The 23,161-nt window shown below is 34.7% G+C and overlaps 1 pseudogene; it reads left to right on the forward strand.

Moving 5' to 3' along the window:
• The window catches only part of LOC108455370 (berberine bridge enzyme-like 8), a 31,880-nt pseudogene extending 9,162 nt beyond the window's left edge, over positions 1-22,718 (forward strand).
• Positions 22,719-23,161: the final 443 nt, after the last annotated feature.

Consider the following 23,161-nt stretch of genomic DNA (forward strand, 5'->3'; position numbering starts at 1 on the left):
ATTCGAACCCGAGTATCAAGAATATAAGCTAGAAATGCTTTATTACCTTTTGAATCAATTTTCGAGCTATAAAGGTGAAATAATCGACATCATTCTTTTTATCCCCAAACTCATTGAAACTATTTCCCCATCGACATTTTAAATCAATCCGTTTTCTCTACAATTCACTATGGCATCGTGTTCAATCAACCAATCCATTCCAAGAATAACATCAAATTCTCGGAAAGGTAACAACATTAAATCAGCAGAGAATTCACGACCTTGTATTTTCGGTGGACAATTCGACATATTAAATTAACCAACACACTTTGCCCTAGTGGATTAGTGACTTGCAATTCAAGGTCGATGGACTCAACAGTCATTTTCTTTTTCGACACTAATGCGGTGCAAATATATGAATGTGTAGATCCGGGATCAATTAAAGCATACAGAATCATCAAAATATAGAAATTACCAGCTATCACATCGGAGCGAAGCTTCTTCCCTTGCGGATAGCATATGTACGTCGCAGGTACTCTTGTCTCGATCGAGTGCGGTATCTCTCGTTCGAATGAACAGTCCAGTAGTACTACTTTGACTGAGCGTTTACCTTTACGAGGAGTATTTGCTTGCTTCTCCCTTGTTCTCTATCTTCTTTTAATAATTGAGGGCGATCCGAATAAAATGATCAGTTCCACCACATTTATAGCAAGCTTGGCTCTTCCCCAACACTCACCAATATGAAATCTACCACAATTTTTACATCTAAGTCTCGGAATATTTTGCACACTACTAACACTAGCTGCTGGTTTCTTAGTTACTCCGACATCTTGTTGAGTCGTTTTATTGTTATTCGATCGTTCCGGGATTATAACAGGTCGACGAATCATTTCTGAACTTTTTGGCTGAAAAAGTCGAAGTTGGTCTAGAGAAACTTCTTTTGTATACCTCTTTACCTCTTCTTTCTCTTTGCATCTTTCTGTTATACACTTCTTCCATCTTTTGAGCTCGATCAGACAGAATCACAAATTCCCGAATCTCTGTACCTCCAATCATCATTCTGATTTCATCATTAAGCCCTTCTTCAAATCTAATGCATATTTCTTCCTCTGTCGGTACAACATCCCGAGCATATCTCTTGAGATACACAAATTCTCTTTCATATTAAGCCCTTTGTTTTATTCCTTGTCGAAGATCAAGAAATTCTCTCTTCTTCTTATCTAAATATCTCTTTCCCACATACTTCTTCTTAAATTCGTTTTGGAAGAATTCCCAAGTAAGTTTATCTGCAGTACCTTTGCCTCAATGGTTTCCCACCAATTATCGCTTCTTCTTTCAATAGCGAAGCGCACATCCCAAATAGTCCTCAGGAGAACACATCATCTGTTTAAAACTCTCTCCAAACTCTTTAACCAATACTCGCTTTAACCGGATCATCGTCCGATCTCCTCGAAATTCTTCACTCCAAACTTTCGAGTTTTTAATTGGTGTTCTTTTGCTAGATTCATCTATTAAAGGAGGAGCAACAGGGGTTATGGCGGTGGTACAGAGAGGGGAGGAGGAGGTTGTTGTGCTGACTTCTTCCTTGTATTGTTTCATGATACCACCGATTCATTAATCCAGTAAATCATATTTTAAGTTCTTCCTCTCTCATCAAAGAAATCGGGACATTACCACTTGTTCCTGCTCGAAGTCTGTATTCTACTATTAACTTCCTCTTCGACTAGCACCATCGGGTCTATCGACATCTTTACAATCTATAACAAAATTAGTAATTAGATCGGATCATTCACATCACACTATCATGATTTATATGGCATGTATTTTTAAACACTTTACACATCAAATTCGTTCGAGAATCGACTAAACTAGGCTCGATACCAATAAATGTAACGCCCCTTTACCGAGACCGTCATGGGAGTCGAGCACGAGGCATTACTAAACTTATTTGAGCACTTAAACAAATTCAAACAATTTATATCACACTTTCCAGACAAGCTGTCCAACTGTGTCATAGTTGCTAAATAATTCATATCTCGAGTTATAAAACTCGAAATCCAAATCCGTAAATTTTCTCTGAATTTATACTCATATATATACTTACCAATTTTTTTCTAGAATTTTTGGTCAAGCCAATTAGTACAGTTTATTATTTAAAATCTCCCCTGTTTCAGGGTTTGACTACTCTGACCTTTGTGTATTACGAATCAGATATCTCTCTGTACAGAGCTTCAATGACTATACCGTTTTCTCTAATAAAACTAGACTCAATAAGGAATCTGTACATATAAAGTATGACTTCTAATTATCTTTGTAAAATTTATGGTGAATTTCCAAAGTCAGAACAGGGGATCCAGAAATCGTTCTGGCCCTGTTTCACAAAAATTTAAACATCTCATAAAATATAGCTCATATACCTGTTTTGCTTCTTCCATATGAAAATAGACTCATCGAGATTCGATTCTATAATTTATTCATTATTTAATTCCATTTCTACTATTTTTAGTGATTTTTCAAAGTCAAACTACTGCTACTTACGAAAACTGTTTTAGTACAAATATTGTTAACTAGTTTATAACATCTTTACTTCAATTCATTCAAACTCTATACATGCCATATAAATCTTCAAACTTAAAACAAAAGCTACCGAATTGATCTGGATAGTGTGCTTTGTTGTGTTGATCCGATCTACCCACTTCACTTCAAGTCAATCTACATAAAATATTAAACACACACAAGTAAGCTTATTGAAGCTTAGTAAGTTCATAGGTTAAAAGTAATGCTTACCAAACATAATATTTCCAAACAATACCAAAACATTTACTAAAGTTTCCTGCGATTCACAACCATTGTTATAATAATTCACATAGTTGAGCTCAACAAGTAATAACTACTCAATCTCTTTCATTTGGATCACTTCTCTTTTATTTCTTATAATCAAATTAGGAAGCGACTTACGAAATTGAGTACGTCGTTGCTCAATGCCACGATTCACAACTCAGTATGGTTTTCCTCATTGAAATACCATACCTACATTTTTTAACTCGGTATGGGAAATGCCATACCTACATTTCTTAACTTCATTATGGATTTGATAATACCATACCTACATTTCTGATTTCGGTATGGATAATACCATACCTACATTTCACAACTCAGTATGGATGATACCATACCTACATTTCACACTTTGCCATGGAACAACCATGGTCTTATCCAATCAATTCATCACACGTCACGATCTGAACGTACTCAATCCTGCGTTTTTCCTAATTTGCATTTCCACATTTATTCTTTCATTAACAAAATCTACACAATCCCACAACAAATTAGTATATAATAACACATTATATACTTCAATCATTCACAAATAAACATCTAATTTCAACCATATGAACTTACCCACTAATTTGTAGAAGATATTGAAATTTTGGGACTATTCGCAACTTTTTCTTTTCCTCGTTCTTCTTTGGATTCTTGATCTATAATATAAAATATTTCTACTCATTAGCATTTATTTGATTTCTATTTCACTTCACAATTTATGCTGTTCAAATTTCGAAATTGCACTTTTACCCTAAAATTTCTGTTTTCACAATTTAGTCCCTACTCAATTCACCCATCAATTGAACTAATTTTTCTCAATTAACACTTTATTTTATCATTATAAACTATTTCAAAACCTTTTATATTCTGAATTTCAACAGCAACCTTCAATTCACAACTTTTTCACAATTAGGTCCTAAATATCATTTCCTATCAAAATCACTTAATAAAACCACCTTAATATGAAATTAGAACTTAAATTTCATAATAATTCATCATAAAATTCCCTTATCCATCCAGGGTAACTTCCAATTTCACCCATAAAATCAAAAACTAATGAATTCTACAAGTGGACCTAATTGTAAAAGTCATAAAAACATAAAAAGTATCAAGAAAAGCAAGAATTAGACTCACATGATGTAAAAATATGAAAAACCAGCTTTCTCCAGACCTTCTATGGCGTTTTGGCTGAGAAATTATGAAGAAAATGTCTAGATTTTTCAATTACATCATTATTTAACTATTAACTTTTATCTATTTCCAATTTTGCCCTTGTTCACATTGTTTTCTTGCTTATTTCATACCCAAACCGTCCAGCCATTAACCTTTGGGTCTAATTGCTCTTTAAATCCATCTTTTAAATACTTAAGCTATTTACTCACAATTTAACAAATTTTGTGCTATTTTCAATTTAATCCTTTTCAATTAATTAGCCATCCAAGCGTTAAAATTTTCTAATGAAACTTTAATACTAACTCAATGACACTCCATAAATATTTATAAAAATATTTATAGCTCGATTTTCAACTTTGAGGTCTCGATACCTCATTTTTGACCCGTTTGACCTAATAAATTCTTTTAATTCACTAATTTCACCATTTCACAAATTCTTCTAAATTCTTACTTGACTCATAAATATTAAATTACTATCTTGTTCAATCTTATTTGTCGAATTTAGTGATCTCAAATCACCATTTCCGACACCACTGAAAATTAGGCCGTTACATTTGGAGCGGTTGGGATGACAAGACTTTACAAATCAATATATGTTTTAAACATATGGGCCACTCGATGAATGGGTAAACAGGTAGCGTACATGGTTTTGAGCATACACATTTCAGCAGTAGAAATAATATATAAATAACATAAATAATGAAAAGACAAATAAAACAATATGGTAAATGAATAAATAACAATAACAGTAAAGTGTTGAACTTGAAACATAAAACATATAAGGGTATAATAAACGAACAAATAAGACAAAATATAATGAAAGTGCAGTCATCTAAAACCCAAACATAATTTAACCGATTTTGCAATGGAATTTGGAACAAAAGGAATATACATGTATATATATATATATATATATATATATATATAAAATTCAAAGTGGTGAAAAATGTAAAGAATTTTAAAGTAAATAACATAAAAATAATTTAAACCAAGTAATTCATATAAAACTCTAAAATAGAATATACACAAAGATTTAAAATAAATCATGTATATAAAAATTTAAAATAAATAATGTAAAAATAATCTTCCAAAATACATAACATTATAAGAAGTATGTGAAAAATTTAATATAAGTAATATATGAAGTCTTAAGGTAAATAATGATAAAATGTTTGTAATAAATAATAATGAAATTTAAAATTGTTTACATATAAAATAGTATAACGAAAGAACATGTAAAAAAACTTAAAATATGCAAGATGGTTTATCATACATAATGTATAAGATATTGAGAATAAATGGGATAAAAAGAAAATTTTGAGACAAAACATTGTATGAAAATCATTTAAAAAGTATGTATATATATATACATAATAATTTAGAGTACAAAGATACATATAAAAATTTAAAATGAATACTACGTATGATGATTCGAAAAAATAACATATATGCAAAATTTTTAAAATTGATAATGATTTAGAATATATGATATATCCAAAATAATGCCAATAATAATAGTAATAATAATGCAGATAAGAAACAAGAAAATAAAATAATATAATATGACAAATTTAATATAAAATTGATTGATTTGATGACATAGTGGTGATACTAATGATAACACAATAATAATGACATAGAAAACAATGATATCAATAAAATAATAAGGACAAAAATAGCTCCAATATTAACAATAACGACAATAATAGAATAACAACAATAACAAATAAAGAATAATAATGATTATAACTATAATGTAAAGCAGTTGATATAAATAGTAACAACAATAATGATAAAATATAAGAAATAATAGAATAATGGCAATAATAATAAGTAGTAATAATAGAATTAATAATAAAAATAAAGTTGATTAATTAATAAAAAAATGGTTGATTAATTAAAAAAGGACTATATTGAATTTTGGAACACATTTGTGGCGAATTCGAAATAAAAAAGGAAGGAAGGACCACATTGAAATGCGCCAAGAAAGTAGAGGGATCCCATGCGCAAATAGACTATTCGGTCAAAATGCGCAGATCCTCCGTGGGCGTAGGTCGGGTCGCGTGTGGGAGGTCCAAAACGGTGTCGTTTTGGCACCTGGACCCCCCATTCCCAAACGGCGTCATTTGCCTCTAGTATTTAAGTTAGTTTCTTTTTTTCATTTCAGTTTCTCTTTAAAAAAACTGAGGGCCTTTTGCCCTCTCTCCCTCTCCCTTTGCTTCAGCCAATCGGGCTATCTCACTGTCCACGTATCGCCACTATTTTCGGTGCCCGGCGATGTGCGACCATGGGTATTTAAACCCCGCTTGGGAGCCCTTCGAAGGCCAAGCACCTCGACGTCCTTTGGGAGCCAAGAGAGAAACCCGTGGCCCTCTCATTCGAACCCAATCACCACGATGGAGAAGGTTCTCCGGCGACGTGTCCGTGGTTTCAAGTGAGGTTTCCTTATTTCTTTCCTTTTACTTTTGTCTATTTTCGTATATAAAAAAGAAAAATAAAAAAAACAGAATAAATGAACTCAGATCTTAGAACGAAAGTGAAAATCAACCTTTTTTGATTTCTTGCTCCCCTTTGTTTATGTTTGTTTCGATCTCTAATATCTGTGTTACAAAATCTTTTTTTTCTATCAAAAAAGATGAACCCCCTTTTAAACACCCCCCTTCAATCGGGTTCCTCCCAAGGCTTTATAGCCGATTTCGCTATTGTTTCTCTGCTATCTCCTTTGCTGTTTGCATATGGTTTTTGTCTTTTTGTGTCCTATTTTCTTGCTTGTTTGCAGGCTTTGAGGGGTGTCAGACGCATGGAGGAGAGGGGCATGCGTGGGGCGTGCGACGGTGGTAGTGCGCAAGGTGGCCAATGGTTGGCCTAGAGGTTCGACAAAGACACAGGGAAATGAAATGTGGTGAAGGTTGATTGCTGAAAAATTTTAAGATAGTTGGGCTAGGGTTTTGAATTGGGCTTGGGTATTGGGTTAATTTGTAATGGGTTTTTTTTTTTTGTGTGTGTGTGTGTGTTTTTTAAGCTGGTAATTGGGTTTTAATTGGGTATTAGGTTTATTATTTATTGGACTGTTTTTGTTGTTTTTTTTGTGATTTGGGCTCGGGCTAATTAGTTTTATTATATCGGGCCCGGGCAAAATTAGGCCCGTACAATATATATATTTTTTAGTACATTTCACTATTTTAAAATTTTTTCTAACTTCACATTTAACTTATACTCACTAAATTAATAATATTTCCTACTCATTTGTCGGATTTAGTGATCCCGAATCACTGTTCCGACACCACTGAAAATTAGGCTGTTACACGAACACTCGAACAAAACGCGACCCAACTTATCTTTCAATGGCAAAACATTGCTCATCAACTTCCCGATGAAATAAATCCCGATCTTATAATGTTTAACTTCAATTCAACTCAAAACGGGAGTAGAACATTTCAAGCTTTGTTTACTTCATTGTTCCTCGGTACCATTGACGAACTTCTCCCAATTATGCAACAAAGATTCCCCCAGCTCAGATTATCAAGACAAGATTGCACCGAAATGAGTTGGATCGAAGCGATCATTTACTTCAACCAACTCAAAAACCAACCCTTGGAGAGTTTGCTTAACAGAACTTTCCTAAAACCCCTTGGCAGCCAATACTACAAATCCAAATCTGACTACGTAAAGGAACCCATCTCCGAAACTGCATTGAATGGTTTAATTTCAAGACTTACCGACGAACAAGCCCCGTCGGCCTACATTATCTTCATGGCCTATGGAGGAATCATCGATCGGATTCCTGAGGACGTAACACCATTCCCGCATCGAGCCAGCGATTTGTACAAAATCCATTACACCGTGAAATGGCAAGAACAAGACAATGTGAACTCGCAGAGATACATTGATTGGACAAGAAGAATTTATAGGTATATGACTCCATTTGTTTCAAAATTTCCACGAGAGGCTTACGTTAATTATCGAGACCTCGACATTGGCTCCAACAACGTGAATCATACAAGCTATGCACACGCGAGGATTTGGGGTCGTAAATATTTTAAAAACTACTTTGATCGATTGGTGCAAGTGAAGACAGAAATTGATCCTAAGAATTTTTTCAGGCATGAACAAAGCATCCCTCCTTTTCCTTAAAATGTTAAAAAAACATCATTAAGGAAATTAAGTTAAATAAAAGTCAATGTATTCGATCCATACAAACATAAATATAAAACGATAATATTATACAATATAATATAAACATGAATGTGTCAATCTATATATTTAAATAATATTATATCTTACAAAATACATAAGCCTTGTAAGCATGCTACACTAAAAAAAATACATAATCAATAAATATTAAGTACATAGAATTAAAATTTACATAATTGAAAACAATTAGACTTTATAAATATCTTAATTATAAAAATAAGTACATAAGCATGAAATGGATTCACATATACATGTTTACATCTATTCGAAACAGATACATAACATACAAAACTATTGATTTAATTATTATTTCGTTGTTGACTAAGGCTTAGTTTGGATAGGCGATTGGGTGGGGTGCGGTGCGGTGCGGTGCGTTTAGTTTACTTTTTGTCTCACGCTATAGTATCGCTACAGTATCTAATCTCACCGCCACCGCTGTTTTTATACTAACCGCAGGTAAACGCACCGTCCATCCAAACTCACCCTAAAGCTTTTCCTAAAACTCAAGTAACCAGTCTTGAAAGGAAAGGATGGTCTATGATTACTTTTTTTTAATATATTCACTTTCATATTCTTTTTAATGTATATAATCATAACTTTTATTTTCTCTTTTTTTGGATTTTGAATGTCAAAAATACTTTATTATGAGGCTAGGTTCGTTTTTTGAACATATTTTATTTTTTTGTTTAAATTTATTTTTTGAGCTTATATTTTTTTCAAATCAATTTCATTTTTCGAGCATAAACAGGTTTACTTTCATATTGGCTATTTTTGAATTTTGAATAGTGGTATTTTCTTCTTTTATTTTCAAACTGTGAATTTTTTTATAGTAAAAATATTGTAAAAAGTTTACTTTAATGTGCTTTTCATTTCAATCTGTCTAATGATCAAGCACTTTTTCTTCTTTTTTTCTCAGTTGATGTGATTACTTCATTGTTAGTCAAAATTACAAAACACTCAAATAAATAAGCAAACAAGACATCTTACCTTTGACTAAACTCCTAATAATTAATTAAAAATATTTCACCACCAAACTTTAAATAACTCTAATCTTCTCACCCTAGTAATAAATAAACTTTAAATAACTCTGATCTTCTCACCCTAGCAATAGCCAACGCTGCAGCCATACTATTACCTTGCGTCTTAACCACTGAGTTTTTACGTGTAATGATCAAGCTACTTAATTGACTTGATAGATTTGATTAATTCAGATTAGTCTTTGGAAAAAATAGTTAATTTAATTTATAAATATTAATAAATTTAGAAAAAATTTTAAGATCATATTTCAAATAGCAAGATATAATTTAGGCATTGCTCAAAACCAAGTAAACTATTGATGAATGGTCTAGTTTGTCAATGTTGACCTTCTAGAATTATATCCCGTCAGCTTAATTATTGTTTGATTTCAGCATCCTAATCTACAAATCCTTAGGCAAAGACACAATAAAACCTAATGGTCAAGGGATGAACTCGACCACCATGTATGTATGAAAAGTCTTAGAATAATTGATAATACTCTAAAATGACGTATTTTTATATATTAATCATGTGTTTATTTTGAGCTTGAGCCTACTAATTTGAGCTTGAGCCTACTAATTTGAGCTATTTATGTCTTTTTATCTTTTAGGGACTAAATTGGAGGCGAAAAGTAAATTCAAGGGAAAAAACGTCAATTCGGAGATTAAATGGGCCAATATGCAACGTGGGACAAATATGGTGCCAAAAGTGCGAACATGGAAGGCACAAGGACTTAAAAGCAAATAGAAGAGATTTTATTTTGGAAGACTCTATTTTATTTTATTCTATTAGGATAATTAATATTAAGATAATTATTAGAATTATTCAAATTTAAGATTTTATTTTAATTATCTTTATTTATTTTTAATTAAATATATTTATCTTTTTAGAATTTAAGTTCAATTAGACTATCTCCTAGCACTATAAATAGGGGGTGAAGTGACTCTATTTGGGAGGATCTTTTTCTGTAAATACTCTCCCCCAAAAGTCTTTTGTTCTTTCATATTTCTTTTCAATAAAATTTCTTTTTCATATTTTTATTTATTTTCTTTCCCACAATTATCATGAGCCACTAAAACCCTTCTAGCCAAAAGTTGTCAATATTTCCCCAAAAAGGTTCTTGAGGCCTAGAATCCGTACTTAGCCTTCTCGCCAAGTATTCATCGTTTCTCACTTTTCTGGTGGACGCTCCGTCCATGGCCCTTAAGAAGTAAGCTTTTCAGCATATGCAAAGGCGGCCGCTTTGTATGTTTTGGAAGGATTGCATAGTCGGTTCGTTAACTTACTGCGTCAGAGGTTGGCGAGCCAAAGAGACAAAAATGGCATGGGATTCGCCATTGAGAAGCGTTGATCTAGCATAGATTACTGCCTAGAGTCAGGTTCCCTAAAAATCGTAAGTCTAATCTTTGGAGCTGGTGGTTGTAGGCGTCCTCTTCTACTATAACTGGCTTACTCGAGTCGAGAAGGATCATCCAAAAGCCAAGGATTGAGCCCAAGGCGGAATGAGACAACCGGAGGCTGGAACTTTCCCATAAGAATTTCTTTTCACTTAAAACTCTCTTTATTATTTTTATTATTTTCATAATCATAATTTCAGTAAACTTTAAACTCTGTTTTTATTTTATTTTCGCTTCCAAAATCAATTCTTAAAATCTATTTTTTTTTATTTTTTCTAGTAACGCAGGTTTTCTTGGGCACGATTCTGCCCAGGATTTCGAGAAACAAGCATTCGTATAATCCGGTCCCTGAGGATTCTACCCTACTTCCCCTTTACTGTTCTTTTTCTATTTTTATTATTTTACAGGGAATAGGTTATTTTTGGTGCTCTCAACGACCGCATCAAATTTTGGCGCCGTTGCCGGGGATCGGCAACATACTAATCTTGTTTTTCTTTGTTTTCTATGACCAGATCTGCTCCAGGTACTCTTGCGTTCGACTCAGAAATTGAAAAGACTGCGAAAGCTAATCGAAAGGAAACAAAACTAAGGAAAAAGCAGTCAGTGGTGGTTGGAACTCAAAGCAATCCACCGCCAGAAATTAGAATCGACGACGAAGTAGAGTCTAGGGTTAACGAAAACCCTACTCAAACGTTAGAAAGTAAAGAAGAAGAAGTCGATTCCCCTGAAGAAGTGCTGAACACTAGGGTTGACGAAAACCCTAATTTAACACCTCAACTTATGGCTCAGACAATTCGGCAACTGGCCGAAGCGCCGACAGAACAACCGCCACTATGCATCGCGTATCCTACTATAGATACTGATTTTGAATTAAAGCCAGGGTTGATTCAGCTACTGCCAACTTTCCGTGGGTTACAAAATGAAAACCCCCACAAGCATTTAAAAGAATTCTATATGGTTTGTTTGAGTATGGAACCTCAGGGGGTAACTGAGGATCAAATTAAATTGCGTGCTTTCCCTTTTTCCCTAGCAGATTCAGCCAGGGAATGGTTATTTTATTTACCTCCTGGATCCATTACAATTTGAGCTGATCTATCTCGTTTATTCCTTAACAGGTTTTTCCCTGCATCACGAGCGGCTGAGTTAAGAAGAGAAATCGTGGGCATAAGGCAAAAAGACGCAGAGACTCTATATGTAACGCCCCCACGCCCGAGACCGTCGCTGGAGTCGAGTATGAGGTGTTACTAAGCTTAGTTTAACATTTTTAGAACTTTGGATTATTTGTTTCTACATTCACAGCTTTTAAGCTACTTGCGTCACAGTCACAAGAAAAATCATATCTCGAGTTACGAAACTCGAAATCAAGATCCGTAAATTTTCCCTGAATCTAGACTCATATACCTATCTACTAATGTTTTTATAAAATTTTTTGTTGGGCCAATTAGTACAGTTTATTAGTTAAAGTTACCCCTGTTTCAGGACTTGACTGGTCTGACCTCTGTTTACTACGAACCACATTTCTCTTTGTAAAAAATTCATATGACTATGAGGTTTGTTTCTCCTAAAACTAGACTCAATAAGGATTCTGAGGATATAAAATAAACCACCTAATTATATCTTTACAATTTATGGTGAATTTCTAAAGTAGGAACAGGGGATTCAGAAACTGCTATGACCCTGTTTCACTAAAATTCAAATATCTTCTAACATATAATTCCTTTACCTGTTTCATTTATTTCATGTGAAACTAGACATAATAATATTCAATTTGATATGTAATACATCCCCAAATTCAATTGCTATGATTTTTAGTAAATTTTCAAACTCGCGTCAGTGTTGCTGCAGTATTCTGTTTATGGCAAATTTCATCCCTCTTATGAGTTTTTATGCACTAAGTATCTTAATAATTTTCCTTAACATCAAACATAATCTAAACTTACCATTTTCATAATTTATCATTATCAAATATTTTCTCAACCATTCTGTCACCATATCATAAGATCATTTACACAAAATAAGTATATTGCTATACATGCCATACTTAAATTTACAATCCATTTACCAAAAATCTTAGGATAGTGTGGTGAGCCTTGACCTATCCCGACTCTGAACCGACTTGTCCAAAACTACGAGTAAGAAGGAGGAGTAAGCATAAATGCTTAGTAAGTTCATATGTAAATAATAAATAACATAACAAACAATCAAACTAATCAACATTAGCATATATCATCAACACACTTATCACATTTTTAATCATTTTCATCATCTTATTACCTTATCGTGGTTGTAATCAACACTCAACCCGAGGGTTAAATACATACCTGTCCAAAATATCCATTTCTCATCACTTACCAATCGTCTCTTTTCATCTCGAGTATTCCTCCATTTGAGTAAAACTTTACCCGTTGAACACATCGAATATAATTCGGATACATGGATAATTTGCATATAAGTGCCACATATTCAATCAAGCAATCATGTAACCCGCCCATAAGCGAACTCGGACTCAACTCAACGAGCTCGGGCGTTCGCATCCATAAGTGAACTCGGACTCAACTCAACGAGTTCGGATGCCTAGTTACATCTCACGAACTCGGACTCAACTCAACGAGTTCGGACATTCGCATCCATAAGTGAACTCGGATTCAACTCAACGAGTTCGGATGCTCAACCATCCTAGTGACATGTCACTTGTATCCTAATCTATTCCTAAGGTTCAAATGGGATTTTTCTCGAACACTTATCCTTGCCGTCTTCCGTAGAATGCCGAAATCAAATACTCGGTAACAATTATATTTCACAAGTAGCTCACATAATTTACATATTATTTGGAATTAACCACAAATCATACATTTCATAATGAAATTCAGCATAACACATAATTAATATCAATAACTTAAAAATAACAATTATGCTACATTATTTACACATGAACTTACCTTGGTACCAAAATACAAAGATTTTGCAATTTAGTCCACAATCTTTTCTTTTCCTCGATTGAGGTCGATTCCACGTCTTTCTTGATCTAAAATAACACATTTAGCTCATTTAATACTCACATTATCAAATTAATCCTTAACTCAAATTTTGGCAAAATTACAATTTTGCCCTAAACTTGCATATTTACATTTTTGCCCCTAGGCTCGGGATTAAACTTTATTCCTTATTCTTATGTTTTACAACATGCTGATCACTTTTCTCTTCTATGGCAACATCAAATTCTCACTCTAACATGTACTTGTGACTATTAGGTATTTTTACCGATTAAGCCCTTTACTCGTTTTTGCTTAAAATCGAGTAGTACAAGTTGTCTAACATAATTTAAAACCCCATATTCTATCATAAAACATCAAAATACACAAATTTCACCTATGGGTATTTTTCCAAATATAAACCCTAGGTTGAATTATTGCTAACATAAGCTTAATCGAGCTACCGGATTCCAAAACGTAAAGAACATTAAAAGCGGGCTTGGAATCACTTACTATGGAGCTTGGAAGCTTGAAACAAACCCTAGCTATGGAGAACCCTTGAAATTTCGGCCTAATGAAGAAGATGGACAAAATTGGCTTTTAATTTTGTTTTAATTCATTTTAATAACTAAATGACCAAAATACCCTTACTACTAAACTTTCCAAAAATTCCTTCCATGTCCTAATTTTGTCCATGAACTTAAAATTGGTCAAATTGCTATTTAAGACCTCCTCATTAATATTCCAAAACAATTTCATACTAAAAACTTCTAGAATGCAAGTTTTGCAACTTATTCGATTTAGTCCCTACTTTCAATTTAAGCATTTTAGGCATAGAATTTCATCACGAAATTTTCACACAATCATGCAATCATATCATAATCATCAAAATAATTATAAAATGATTATTTCTATCTCGGATTTGTGGTCACGAAACCACTATTCCGATTAGGCCCTAATTCGGGATATTACAACTCTCCCCCCCTTTAAGGATTTTCGTCCTCGAAAATCTTACCTGTAACAGATGTGGGTATTGATTTCTCATAGTTTCTTGGATTCCCATGTAGCTTCTTCTACTCCATGCCTTTGCCACAACACCTTCACAAGTGCAACATTTTTATTCCTTAGTTGTTTGACCTCTCGAGCTAAAATCTTAATCGGTTCTTCTTCGTAGGTCATATCTGGTTGTAGTTCAATTTCTGTCGGTGAAACTACATGTGAAGGATCCGAACGATATCGACGTAACATAGATATGTAGAACACATCATGAATCTTCTCTAATTTAGGTGGTAATGCTAGCAGATATGCTCTGGGTCCAACTTTTTCAATTACTTCATACGGCCCAATAAACGCGGACTTAATTTGCCCTTCCGTCCAAATCTAAGGACTTTCTTCCACGGAGACACCTTTAAAAATACTTTATCACCAACTTGAAATTCAATGTCCTTTCGTTTTAGATTTGCATAAGATTTCTGTCTATCTGAAGCAGCTTTCAAACAATCTCGAATTACTTTCACTTTTTTTTTCAGTTTCTTTTATTAGATCAACTCCATAAATCTGATTTTCCTTGAGTTCAGTCCAATACAATGGCGTTCGACACTTATGACCATATAATGCTTCATAAGGTGCCATTTTCAAGCTCGTCTGATAACTATTGTTGTAAGCAAATTCTACTAGCGGCAAATATCTTTCCCAACTTCCTTGAAATTCCAATACACAACATCTAAGCATATCTTCAAGAATCTGAATTACTCTCTCTGATTGTCCATCAGTTTGTGGATGAAAAGCAGTACTGAAATTTAATTTTGTACCTAACGCGTCTTGCAACTTTTGCCAAAACCGTGAGGTAAACCTTGGATCTCTATCTGAAATAATCGACAATGGTATTCGTGTAATCTAACAATTTCTCTAATATCTGATTCAGCCAACTTGTTAAGAGAATAATCCGTGCGTCTTAGGGATAAAATGAGCCGACTTAGTTAATTTGTCAACTATTACCCGGATGGCATCTTTCTTTCACAGAGTCAATGGCAATCTGAAACAAAATCCATAGTAATCCGATCCCATTTCCATTCGGGAACCATAATAGGTGAAGTAATCCGAAGGCACTTGGTGTTCAGCTTTCACTGTTGACAAATTAAGCATTTGGACACAAACTCGATATATCTCTTTTCATTCCATTCCACCAATACATTTTCTTCAAGTCATTATACATTTTCGTACTACCGGATGAATCGAGAAATAACCACTATGTGCTTCTGTAGGATCTTTTGAATCAATTCCTCATTCTTGATTACACAAATCCGATCTTTAAACATTAAGCACCCATCGAACCAATTTTGAAATTTGACTCAGTATCAACTTCACCTTTGTTTTCTCTTGGCTTGCAAATCTTGATCATCTTTCCGAGCTTGAAATCTCTTGCAAAAACATTGGTTTTGGTCTTAACTCGCTAGAATCGAACCATCATCGACACTTTCAACCGAGTGTTCATAACTCTCAAAGCAAACAACAACTTTCGCTCAAAGCATCGGCAACCACATTCGTTTTTCCGGATGATAATCAATAACAAGCTCGTAATCTTTCAATAATTCCAACCATCTTCATTGTCTTAAATTCAAGTCTTTTGTGACATCAAGTACTTAAGACTTTTATGGTCAGATATATACCGGCACTTTTCACCATACAAATAATGTCACCAAATTTTCAAAGTAAACACCATCGCAGACCAATTCCAAATCGTGAGTAGGATAATTCCTCTCATGAGGTTTTAACTGCCTCGAAGCATATGCCACCACTTTTCCTTCTTGCATGAGCACACACCCCAAACCATTTAGAGAAGCATCATTATACACCACAAATTCTTTACCTGATTTGGGCTGTACTAACACTGGTGCCTCTGTTAATAACTTTTTCAATTCTTCAAAACTCTGTTGACATTCTTCCGTCCATTCAAATTTAACATCCTTTCAGAGTAATCTAGTTATAGGAGTAGCAATTATACAAAATCTATTTACAAACCGCCGATAATACCTAGCTAGCCCCAAGAAACTTCTAACTTCGGTTACGTTTTTCGGTGGTTTCCAATCAACAATGGCTGAAATTTTACTAGGATCAACCCGTATACCATCACCTGAAACAATATGACCCAAAAATCCAACTTCTCGAAGCCAAAATTCACTTTTACTAAACTTAGCATACAGCTGCTTATTTCTCAAAGTTTGCAAAACTATCCTCAAATGCTCAGCATGCTCTGTATCATCTTTTGAATAAATTAAAATATCATTTATAAACACCACAACAAATTTGTCCAAGTATGGCCGAAATATGCGATTCATTAAATCCATAAACACAATGAGAGCATTTGTCAATCCGAATGGCATAACTAAAAATTCATAATGACCATACCTTGTTCTAAAAGCGGTTTTAGGCACATCCGACTCTTTTACCCATGATTGGTAATACCGGATCTCAAGTCAATCTTTGAAAACCATGTCGCTCCTTTTAGGTGATCAAACAAATCATCAATTCTTGGCAGCGGATACTTGTTTTTGATTGTCACCTTGTTTAACCGCCGATAATCAACACACAACCTCATAGAACCATCCTTCTTTTCACAAATAACACAGGAGCACCCCAAGGTGAAAACTTCGGTCTCACAAAACCTTTATCATCAACTCTTGCAAGCTGCGACTTTAATTCCTTCAACTCTGCTGGTGCCATTCTATACTGAACAATCGAAATCGGAGTGTTCCGGTATCAAATCAATACCAAATTCTACTTCCACGACGGAGGCAAACCGGCAATTCTTACGGAAATACGTCCGCAAATTCACACACACAACCTTGATTCAACTTTCTTTTCAACTTCTTTTGTATTAATTACATACGCCAAATAAGCTTCATAACCCTTTCTCGAGATATCTTTGAGTCGACATTGAAGAAATCACACTAGGCAATGCCTCGATTTATCCGATTCAACCCGAGGTTTCACCATTCCACACTTTAATTCTATAATCTTTTCTTTGCAATTTATTTTAGCATCATGCAATGTCAACCAATCCATACCCAAAATAACATCAAACTCATCAAGCGGCAACAACATCAAGTCGGTAGGAAAGTAATGATCTCGAATCATTAAAGGACATTTCTTACATACTTTATCGACGACCACACATTTGCCTAACGGATTCGATACTCTAATCATAAATTACGTGTTCTCAACGGTATATTCATACTAGACACCAATTTCATGCACACATATGAATGAGTAGAACCGGATCAATCAAAGCAACAACATTAACATTATAGAGGAAAATGTACGGTAATCACATCGGTGAGGAAGCATCTTCACGCGCTTTAATAGCATAAGTTCTAGCGGAGCCCTTCCTTGAGTCTAACGGTGCATCCACGACTTCATTCTTCTTGCTTGCTTCGCTCCCCACTTTTCTTGGATATCTTCCTCTTGAATCCGCCCACTTGTTTTTGTATTCGAAATTTTTCTTTTCACTCTCTCCGAAAGTCTCTAATAAAATGATCCAGGAGAACCACATCGAAAACATTCATTTGCTCTACGGACCAAAATGATTTCTACCACACGGCACTCGGGTTTAACAAATCTCGAGTTCCCTACCTTTGGTCAGCCAAGTAGTGCGGGATTTAGGACCCACATTTTGCTTCTTATAATTCCCATATGATTGCCCGGTGAAGCTTGGGAGCGAGGATTCATATTCCTTGACTTTCCGAGTTCTTTGTGAAAATGAACCGCTCATCGGTCTTTTCTTCCAATTTCTAGTCTCGCCTCTACCTTTTTCTTTTCTTTAAGTAATTCTTGACCTTACAAGCTCGATCAACCAATACTACCATTTCTTTTAATTCAAGAATTCCAACAAATACATTGATGTCTTCGTTGAGCCCGTCTTCAAATCGTCGGCACATCTTGGCCTCTGTAGGAACATACTCTCTGGCATACTTACTTAATCAAACAAACTCTCTTTCATATTCATCAGTAGTCATATTACCTTGCTTCAGCTCAAGAAATTCTTTACGCTTCTGATCAATAAATCTTTCACTAATATATTTCTTCCGAAACTCTTCTTGAAAGAATTCCCAAGTTATTTTCTCTTTCGGTACCACCGAAATCAAAGTCTTCCACCAATTATAAGTGAATCCTCAACAAAGATATAGCGCATTTCAAACATTCTTCGGTGTACAAGATAATTAGTCAAATACGGATTGAATTTTCAAGCGAACTCGCTCTCTCGGCATCATCATCAATATTTGCTTTAAATTCTTGACCCCTTGCTTGCGAATTCTATCAACCTGGAGTTCTGTGAAATTTCATCAGATCCATACCTTGAGGCATCGGGGGTACAGGTTGAGGAATTGGGGGAGGTGGGGGAGGTTGTACATTTGGGTTCGTATGAACGAACTCGATGTACAATGCACTCATCATTTGGAGAAAGGCTTCCGACCCTTTCTCCTCCTCCCCGACCAACGATGGGAGGTGGATTTTCGATCGACCTGCTCCTTCAATAGGAGTGGCGCATTACTCTCTACTTCATCTGCCACATTGGATCGGGATCCATTTACTATAAAAAATCATTTAAAAAGGTCAAGTCGTCACACTATCACAATTTATACATATGGCATGTATAGCAAAATCAGTACATACAACACGTAGTCCGAGAACCGACTAAACCTGCTCGATACCACTAAATGTAACGCCCCACGCTTGAGACCGTCATTTGAGTCGAGTATGAGGTGTTACTAAGCTTAGTTTAACATTTTAGAACTTTGGATTATTTGTTTCTACATTCACACTTTTAAGCTACTTGCGTCCACAGATCACAAGAAAAATCATATCTCGAGTTCTGAAACTCGAAATCAAGATCCGTAAATTTTCCTAAATCTAGACTCATATACCTATCTACTAATGTTTTTATAAAATTTTTGTTGGGCCAATTAGTACAGTTTATTAGTTAAAGTTACCCCTGTTTCAGGACTTGACTAGTCTGACCTCTGTTTACTACGAACCACATTTCTCTCTGTAAAAAATTCATATGACTATGAGGTTTGTTTCTCCTAAAACTAGACTCAATAAGGATTCTGAGGATATAAAATAAACCACCTAATTATATCTTTACAATTTATGGTGAATTTCTAAATTAGGAACAGGGGATTCAGAACATAATCTAAACTTACCATTTTCATAATTTATCATTATCAAATATTTTCTCAACCATTCTGTCACCATATCATAAGATCATTTACACAAAATAAGTATATTGCTATACATGCCATACTTAAATTTACAATCCATTTACCAAAAATCTTAGGATAGTGTGGTGAGCCTTTGACCTATCCCGACTCTGAACCGACTTGTCCAAAACTACAATGAGTAAGAAGGAGGAGTAAGCATAAATGCTTAGTAAGTTCATATGTAAATAATAAATAACATAACAAACAATCAAACTAATCAACATTAGCATATATCATCAACACACTTATCACATTTTTAATCATTTTCATCATCTTATTACCTTATCGTGGTTGTAATCAACACTCAACCCGAGGGTTAAATACATACTGTCCAAAATATCCATTTCTCATCACTTACCAATCGTCTCTTTTCATCTCGAGTATTCCTCCATTTGAGTAAAACTTTACCCGTTGAACACATCGGAATATAATTCGCATACATGGATAATTTGCATATAAGTGCCACATATTCAATCAAGCAATCATGTAACCCGCCCATAAGCGAACTCGGACTCAACTCAACGAGCTCGAGCGTTCGCATCCATAAGTGAACTCGGACTCAACTCAACGAGTTCGGATGCCTAGTTACATCTCACGAACTCGGACTCAACTCAACGAGTTCGAACATTCGCATCCATAAGTGAACTCGGACTCAACTCAACGAGTTCGGATGCTCAACCATCCTAGTGACATGTCACTTGTATCCTAATCTATTTCTAAGGTTCAAACGGGATTTTTCTCGAACACTTATCCTTACCGTCTTCCGTAGAATGCCGAAATCAAATACTCGGTAACAATTATATTTAACAAGTAGCTCACATAATTTACATATTATTTGGAATTAACCACAAATCATACATTTCATAATGAAATTCAGCATAACACATAATTAATATCAATAACTTAAAAATAACAATTATGCTACATTATTTACACATGAACTTACCTTGGTACCAAAATACAAAGATTTTGCAATTTAGTCCACAATCTTTTCTTTTCCTCGATTGAGGTTGATTCCACTTCTTTCTTGATCTAAAATAACACATTTAGCTCATTTAATACTCACATTATCAAATTAATCCTTAACTCAAATTTTGGCAAAATTACAATTTTGCCCTAAACTTGCATATTTACATTTTTGCCCCTAGGCTCTGGATTAAACTTTATTCCTTATTCTTATGTTTTACAACATGCTGATCACTTTTCTCTTCTATGGCAACATCAAATTCTCACTCTAACATGTACTTGTGACTATTAGGTATTTTTACTGGAATTAAGCCCTTTACTCGTTTTTGCTTAAAATCGAGTAGTACAAGTTGTCTAACATAATTTAAAACCCTATATTCTATCATAAAACATCAAAATACACAAATTTCACCTATGTGTATTTTTCCAAATATAAACCCTAGGTTGAATTATTGCTAACATAAGCTTAATCGAGCTACCGGGATTCCAAAAACGTAAAGAACATTAAAAACGGGGCTTGGAATCACTTACTATGGAGCTTGGAAGCTTGAAACAAACCCTAGCTATGGAGAACCCTTGAAATTTCGGCCTAATGAAGAAGATGGACAAAAATTGGCTTTTAATTTTGTTTTTAATTCATTTTAATAACTAAATGACCAAAATACCCTTGCTACTAAACTTTCCAAAAATTCCTTCCATGTCCTAATTTTGTCCATGAACTTAAAATTGGTCAAATTGCTATTTAAGACCTCCTCATTAATATTCCAAAACAATTTCATACTAAAAACTTCTAGAATGCAAGTTTTGCAACTTATTCGATTTAGTCCCTACTTTCAATTTAAGCACTTTAGGCATAGAATTTCATCACGAAATTTTCACACAATCATGCAATCATATCATAATCATCAAAATAATTATAAAATAATTATTTCTATCTCGGATTTGTGGTCACGAAACCACTATTCCGATTAGGCCCTAATTCGGGATATTACACTATACGACTATTGGGAGCGATTTAAGAAGTTGTGTGCAAGTTGCCCACAACAGGGTATAACGGAACAGTCTTTGCTCCAGTACTTTTATGAAGGCTTGAAACCCATGGAGTTGAATATGGTAGATGCCGCGAGTGGAGGAGCGTTAGTCAACATGACTCCACAATAAGTAAGAGACTTAATCTCCACAATGGCTGCGAATTCCCAGCAATTTCGAGCCAATCCTGAACCCCCTAGAAAGGTTCACCAGCTTAGTAATTCTACCATTGAAGATAGACTTAATAGACTTACTAATATTGTGAATTCCTTATTACTGAAAAATCGAAACCAGTAGGAGTATGTGGAATATGTCTACACACGAACATACGATCGATCGTGCCCTAGTCGTGTGACGATTCTATGGCCCATTTAGATGCTTTGGGAAATTTTCCTGGGCCACCACAAAGACGATACGACCCTTACGCCAATACTTACAACCCAGGATGGAGGGACCACCCTAATTTTAGTTATGGGGCTAATCCACGATATAACCAGCCATACCAAAATCGAGCCCTATAACAGTCGCAAGATTCAGGTAATTCTTTAGAAACTTTGGTTAATAAATTAGCAACTAATGTCCTTGATTTTCAACAGCAAACTCTCAATTTCCAAAGAGAAATGAAGGGTTTTCAGCAGAAAACTGAAGCATCTATAAGGGAGTTGACCACATCAATTGAGAAATTAAACTCTCAAGGGAAACTGTCATCACAAACAGAACCAAACCTGAGGCAGAATGCGAATACAGTAACATTACGAAGCGGAAAGATCCTGGAACCAGTTTCTGGCAAGAATTTTGGTCAAGAAATCACCCAGGAAACTCCAGGAAACGACGAACAGATCCGAACGAAACCCCCACTGCCGAAAATCCAACCTTCATTCCCAGGACGATTAAATCAGTGTTGAAAAAGTAAGGAAGACAAGGAGATCCTCGAAACATTCAGGAATGTTGAGATCAACTTACCACTGTTAGATGCCATTAGACAGATTCCGCGGTATGCCAAGTTCCTCAAAGAACTTTGCACCAACAAACGAAAACTAACGGTAATGAAAAGGTAAGTGTTGGTGAGAATGTTTCGCAGTTCTGATGAAAATGCGGTTAAATGCAAAGATAGGGGTATGTTCGCTATTCCATGCAAAATTGGCCATTTGGGAATTAAGAAGGCTATGTGTGATCCAGGGCCTCAATAAATGTAATGCCTTATTCTATTTATGAATCACTTAACGCGGGTTTTTGATAAAGGCGGTTGTTATTATTCAATTGGCGAGCAGTCTATTGTGCATCCCGAAGGAGTCCTCGAGGGCGTCTTGGTAAAAGTTAATGAACTTATTTTCCCTCTGATTTCTCG

The sequence above is a fragment of the Gossypium arboreum genome, chromosome 11 (assembly GCF_025698485.1).
Source record: "Gossypium arboreum isolate Shixiya-1 chromosome 11, ASM2569848v2, whole genome shotgun sequence".
In the NCBI taxonomy this organism is placed as follows: Eukaryota; Viridiplantae; Streptophyta; class Magnoliopsida; order Malvales; family Malvaceae; genus Gossypium; species Gossypium arboreum.